Source organism: Melanotaenia boesemani, chromosome 8 (assembly GCF_017639745.1).
Source record: "Melanotaenia boesemani isolate fMelBoe1 chromosome 8, fMelBoe1.pri, whole genome shotgun sequence".
Classification (NCBI taxonomy): Eukaryota; Metazoa; Chordata; class Actinopteri; order Atheriniformes; family Melanotaeniidae; genus Melanotaenia; species Melanotaenia boesemani.
Window position 1 is genome coordinate 28,647,193 of NC_055689.1, and position 7,181 is coordinate 28,654,373.

A 7,181-nucleotide genomic window follows, 5' to 3' on the forward strand; every position below is an offset into this window, starting at 1 on the left:
GTTTCCAGTGGTACTACTCTGTTTGCTATGTCGGGCTACGCATCTATAAGTTCCCTAAAAATGGACCAAAATCCCCGTATAGAGGATGCTGAGATAGAAGGCTCTACCTGTATGTGCATTCAGCGTAGAACATAAATTAGCCTTCAAAGGCATATCTGTGATTTATGAACTACAGCCCTCTATTCTGCCGCTTTGAACAGGAAGGCTGAAAAACGTTCTGACTCCAGTTTAGGTTAGAAAACCTGACTGTGTTTAGCTTGCTTTGTGGTAGACTCTTCAGATCTACCAAACACAATAGAAGCTAAACATTCTTTATCTGTTTCAATAATGAAACCTTTCATTAACCTCAAAATAAATTATGCTGGTTGCATTTTTATAACAAATAGAGTCCGATCCAGTGCAACAGAAGAAGTTAAAGGAAAGACAAATTACCAGAGTGTATTCAGCCTGAAAACATCCATGAAATACAAAGACATTTGATGTTTTTCTTACTTCGCTCAGCTCATGAATAAAACTTTTTTTTTTTTAATGAGTGGTTTCCTTCCAGCGGCATTTTGCTACCACATAATTTTTGCTGCTATCAAGTGGCATCTTCAAAGTCTCTCCAATCATGCAAATGAGTACGTAACACATTTGTTCTGTGGGTACTCTGCTGCCCTGCAGCTATTTTCAGACATTTTCTTTTTTCATACACAGTAAGCATTCATTTTCAGTTTCTTCCCTCTTTCTTTGGGTCTTTCATTTTTTTTAATGTCAAGTCTTCTGCTATTTTGCAAGCTTTCGAGGAAAAGTCGGTACAGATTTTTCACTGTTACTGAAGGTTTCTCCTCCCTGCTGCTTGCTGCCTGTAGGAAGCTCCTCTCCCAGCTCTCCTAATGTCTCTCAACATCGAAGCTTTAAACACTGACAGTTTGCTGCACGCAGAGGCATTTAATGTGCTTATGAAACCGTAATCTGCTTTAATCTGACAGGTGGTTTGTGATTTGGTGGCACGCAGAGAGGTGATGAGGATGAGACAAAAAGATGACCTGAAAAACTTTGTCAAGCAGACGTGGTTATAATGTAAAAAAAAACACTCAATATTAGAACTGAAAAGGGATTCAAATCCCTCCAAGTATAGCTCTTGTAGAAAGAGGGAGGATGAGGAGGAGCGAGGATTGACAGCAGCTGTCTCAATGCAATCCACCATCTCTCCTCAAGAACCCAAAACACAGATGGGATTTTAATGACAAAAGTTGCTAAATCTACAAAGTGCATTATTCATCTTTTTGCTTGTTTTTGTTTTCCCGCCTATCAACTGCTGAGATCATGCAATATTTTGCAGTAGTCTTGATTCCAGATAATTCACTCGTGTTGTCTTTCTCCCTCCATCCCTCAAGTTCAGCATTTGATTGCCAAGCAGCACGTAAAAGGTAACCTTGGAGGCTAGGTAATCTCGCAGACTGAGCACAGCAGGAGGACATGCTGCATATGTACACAGCAAATAAAATGTTTATGAAGACCCAGGGAGGAACTTTTCAATTTTTCATGGTGCATCCACTGAGAATGCAATCGAACATCAGCATCAGATCTCTGATGGATAAAGAAATGTGTGCAAACTAGTCAGGAAACAGATGTTTGGCTCGCAGTCTCTTTGTAGCTCTGCTGTGAGCAACCTGTGTTGTTCTGTCAAACCTTTTATAGACAACAAAACAAGAACATAACTTCTCAACGCGTGTATACTTAATATTGTAATTGCTCTGAAATAAAGTAAGCCATCATGACCTCAATGTGACACACTTGCAACACATTCTGGGTGTGTTGTGGGGTACAAGTGGACCAGATATCACCATCCTCCACCTTGGTGGAGGTCATGATGAAACTACTTTTCAATCTCCTTTGTAAAGATTTCAGTCTGAATTAAGAACGGATGACTTCAGTCCAGTGACATATTGTCAAATAAAACACTTTGAGTGAACTGGTTAACTTTAAAAAAATGTAAAACTGTTTTTTGGCTTTTGTTTTTTTTATCTTGCTGACAGTATTTCTCATGTACTGGTTTATTTCAAGTAGTAACAGGTGAATAAGAGTGATGTGAGTGTGAGTGATGTGTAATAGGAATTTGCATAATTATGCCTATAATTCTGGATGTTTGATTATCAGCAGTCACTTTCTGATAAAATAAACACCTGCTTTTGTTAAGACATTATGGTTTTTGTTTGCTTGTGTTGTGTCTTTTTAATTCCTACCACAACATATATTAAGACAAAGGGACATCAAAGATCACTGAACTCTTTGCTAGCATCTAACTGACTCTTTGCTCCTTGGGTTAATCTTTAAGTCTTGCTTGTACCAGTGGACTCGTAGCCTAAGTCTAAGGTCCCAAAGTAGGACCTGATGAAAACATTTAAAAATGTTGAAAGACATACCAGATTCTACAGACTGCCAATTTACCTCTTAGCCAGCCATGATTAGCCTTGGGAACCCCGCCAATGGCTCATTGCATTAATGACTTGAGCTCAGGAACACATGGAAGCAGGACACATCGGAGATATAAACCTTCCAGAAAAATGTACAATAGAGCAGCTTTTTTACTATAATAAGTTTAGTGATAAAAAAAACCTGCTGAGGTCAAATCCTTAATTGATGTCATAAAAACAAAGGCTCCAAAGCTGTAAGGAAGGCTGCCCTCTCTGCCACCTTCACAGTAGCAAAACATACCAAGTAGACTGAGCTAACTGCACGTAGCTTCTGAGCTTCTTATTTCATTCGTTCAACACGCTGCATATGTGTCTGTTTACATTGCTCTCTGCTCCTGCAGACTAAAGGATTCTGGGTATTCTTTTCTTTTTTTTTACCACAAGTGGACAGTAGCGCTGACATAACATGTGGATCAAATGCTTATTGGCCGAAAGTTAGCTCGAGCTGAGAGGGACCAACTTTGGCTGAAAACAACCGATTTTATATGAAATATGATAAAATACCAAAAACATTCCCCTCATGCACACAAAAGCATTGGCTCTACTTACTTAAGTACTCAGTTTTGTGTTTCTCAAACAACAGGGAAAACAAAACCAAGAGGCACCTACATTTCAAACTGTTCCATATTTTGAGCCTCCATGTGGCAATGTTAAGCTAAAACAAGTAAGGGTTTGTTTATTTGTTTATTCAGAGGTATATTGCAGCCCTTCGTGCAAGTAGTCACGACTGGTGAAGCATAGATGGTGTCTGACCTCACTGTTTTTAAACTGTATTTGTTGCTTTGCAAATTTAAAGTAGAAATTTCACTCATGACATCATCTTATATTCATGTTAACAAGGATATGAACTTGATTTTCAGTAGTTGGGACTTGAATCAGTAGCTTTGTAAAATGCTTAAACAAAAAAAAAGGAAATATTTTAATTGTGTTTTCAGTTTGTTCATAGAGGTGTGAAGAGCTCTGCGAACGAACCTCCACAACCACAACAAACACTCTGGGCTCTTTAGTTTCTCTGTTGAAGAAAGCAGGCACCCAATAAAGACTTCACCCCAAACATTTTTCATTTCTGCGTTCTTTCACATTGTATTATTTGAAGGATACACATCCAATAACATTTCTGACAGCTGTTAGCATCCCAGAGCTGAGAGGAATGTATATAGATGTGCAGTATTGAGGAGCGAAGGGTATTGCAGTGATTCTCTGTGAAGAGCCACTTAACCTCTCTGGCAGTTTAAACGCTCAGACGCCTGAGGATGGAAAATGATTCAGCGGCCTCAGATCAGTAATCCCTGCTCAAATCATTTAAATCTCATCTTATTGGATGTGATAAGAGACCAGATATGAAGCTGATAAATGGTTTCTCAAGCATCAGCTGTGATATTAAAGATTCACTAAGGAAAACTAAAACATCAGTTTAATTAAATAATGTTTATAGCTAATCAAAAGTCAAACTTTTAAACGTTTTATTTGGATTATAAGCACCGCAGAGTCCAGCTGTGTCTTTTGGCTTCTTCTGTGAGTTGCTCCATTTAACATTTTCAGGTTGCAGGTTAACGTTGAAAATTAACCGTAATGTGCTGACTTTTATGTTTTTTACGGCCACATTTTGGATGTTGCTCACTTCCTCCTTCTTACTGATCCAAGGTGTATTTAAAGTCGCATAAGATCTGTGTAAATGGGATGCCTACTTCATGTGCACTTCTTCAAACAATAACCTAAGCTAGTTTCTGCCTGTCTCCTCCCACCTGAAGCAGCTGTCAGACCGTCCGTACCAATACGATAGCAGAGATTTAGAAGCTAAGTTAATACACAATGACTTGAGAAGGGAGACGATTTTTCAGAATTCCAATAGACGTTCATTTCATGTCATTTCCTGATCAATATTTCATCAAACAACATCGTTTTGCAGCCACTCAAATTCTCCGGTTTTGAATATCCAACATGACACACTGTGGACATGAGATGACATCACAGTACGTTTTGTGCTTTGCACTGCTAAACTTGTTTTAATGAATCAGATCTTTCTTTATAACATTGGCAAAATAGAACATTTTGGAACGACAACTGTGTGTCAAGCATGAGGAAAGCCTTCAAGTGTGTCTGAAATAATATTTCCATAAAATAATGCAGTGTAGAGATCTACTGTTTGCTGCACATTAAATAAAAAAGGACCTCTGTAGGACTGTATAGATCCCAATTTCTTCAGCAACTTTGTTTTCTACTGTGGCTGGAGACACGGTTCTACAGGACATGGGACGGGTAAAGAAACTTAGGGTTGATTGAACCAACTCAAAGCAGCTGATCTGGAACTTAAAACTCAGAATTGCTCTCCTCAGATCAAGTTAACCCACAAAGCATTGCTTTCTCTCTGGAACAGGCCCCATTTCATTGAGTCAGGCATATTGGAGCAGGGAAACATCTAAACCTGCTGAATTGTAAGACTTGAGTTTGAGACTCCCGGCATAGAGCATTAATCAGACTGAAACAAATCTTCAGCTGGAAACACCACATGTACAGTGAAAAGTAAGTGAATAATTCAGTTAGAATTATGTAGTTTTGAGATTAAAAATATCAGCTCGAATTATGAAGGATAGTTAAGCTTCACACATATCCTGGTATATGGTACCAGGTACCAGGATATGCTCTTGCTTGCCCCAGAGACTGCCAGTCTGGCAGTGCAGCTGACCAACACTCCAAACACTATTTTGGATAAAGTGTTAAGACATTTTTAAGAGTTTGACATACTTAAACATATCAAACATCCACACCTCCTGCACAGCTTGAAATGTGTCATACCCTCCTACCAGGAGTGGGGTTTGAACCCACGTGGATATTTACCCATTGGAGCTTAACTCCAACACCTTAACCACTCGGCCATCCTGGTAGCTGTTGAGCTGCTCATGTGCCAAAGCAGCCATTAGGAAGTCCATTCATGGATATTTATCTATGTAGAAAGAGCAGGCATTTCTACAGCTTTAACAGGGAGTATTGACACACATGTAGTTTTGACACAGTTACACTTGTGTTGCCAACTGGAGTGAAGTATACTGTTTGCTGCTGCTCCACACCAGGATGGTCGCGTGGTTAAGGCATTGGACATAAGATCCAACGTGTGTTCTAACCCCACTCCTGGTAAATGGTGACAGCTAATATAAATCATCCTGAATTTTCAATCTACCTCTAATTTAATTAGTCACCTGTGCTTAACTGTAGATGTATTGTTCCCAACTGAAAATGGTATGTTTCAGTCTAAATCCTGATTTATACACATGAACAGAGCATCAATCACAACATTACAGTCTTGCACAGTATGTGCAACCATCCGAGTGAAAAAAGAAGAAGCGTTTAATTATGTAATAGGTGTACAGACCATCTACCCTGGTGCATCATTTTATGAGAATGCGAATCATCGTGATGTCATCCACCCTCACTATGTTTGCCTCCTGAACTCAGATGTAAAGTGAGCAAAAATTAAGCTTAACATGAAAAGATCCCCTGGTTATCTATAAGCTGTTGCACAGTTACAATGTGCAGCTTAATCTCTGCATTATGATTTTATTTATATTTTTGTTTGCTGTAGTGCTACATCTACTGACACATTAATTTTACATCATTTTAGCCCCATAATCTGACATCTGAGGCTGTCCTGAAAAACATCATGTCTGTATGTTGACTGGGATAAAAGCCTCTACATGCATTTTTAATTAAAAAGAACAGATGGACAAAAATACCAAATATTAACTTGGAGGTTTAAGGGCTGAAGGGTGGACAGATCAGCTTGATCTGTAAGTAAAAACCTAAATCTCTTTCCCGATGCTTCCATTATTTTTCATTTGTTTTTCTCCTCATTAGATCTGCTTCTGGTTTCTCCACCACTTGGCATTTTGGTCATTTTGCTCCCTTAAATCCCTCAATTATTCACCTTTACTCTTTAACAGCCATGTAAACAGCAGCTCTGAAAGCTGTAATTAGCACCATATCCAGCTGTAATTAGCGGCTGTTTAGATGACAGAGGGATGAGTGTGGTTTTAGCAGGACAAATCTGCACGTTGATGAGAGCAGCTGAAGCAGGCAGGGAGGTTTTTGAGCTGTTGTAATGATGGTGTAATTATGTTGCGGTCTTGACAAGATGATGCAGTAATCATGTAAGCAGTTGGGTTGTTGCTCACGCATGTCATCAGCAGACAGCGCTGATGGAATTTCCACAAAATTATTTTACAAGGACCAAAAGGGAGTCACTCAGACAGCTACAAATAACTCATTTCATGGTGGAGACGGTGCATTTTCATGAATCTGCTCCTACTGAGTGCTCATTCACAACCTTGTAGTTAATTGAAGTAAGGTGTGGTAATATTTTTAATCTCTGATTTAAGAAAGAAGTAGACAGACTTCTTATTTCAAACTTATGAGCATTGCTTTTCCTACTGACAGTTTTTTTTGTTGTTTTTTTTTTTTGTTTTTATATATATATATCTGTCAGAGTAGAAAAATTATCCTCACATTCTCAATTTTCTCAACTACAGAAGAAGTCCTGGGCTTCAGTTGAGTAATAAAAATAATTATAATAATGGATTGGATTTATTTAGTGCTTTTCAAGGCACTCAGATCACTGTACATTGAATCCATTATTAATTTATACTTGGTGATGGTAAGCTACATGTGCTGCCCTAGAGTAGACAGACGGAAACGTGGCAGCCATTCCACGCCAACGACCTCTCCAAC

At 38.8% G+C, this 7,181-nt stretch overlaps 1 non-coding gene across 1 annotated transcript; it reads right to left on the reverse strand.

The window, feature by feature from the left end:
* Positions 1-5,260: 5,260 nt before the first annotated feature.
* On the reverse strand, positions 5,261-5,343 carry trnal-uaa. Its single transcript has one exon. It is a non-coding gene; the product is annotated as a tRNA-Leu (tRNA).
* Positions 5,344-7,181: the final 1,838 nt, after the last annotated feature.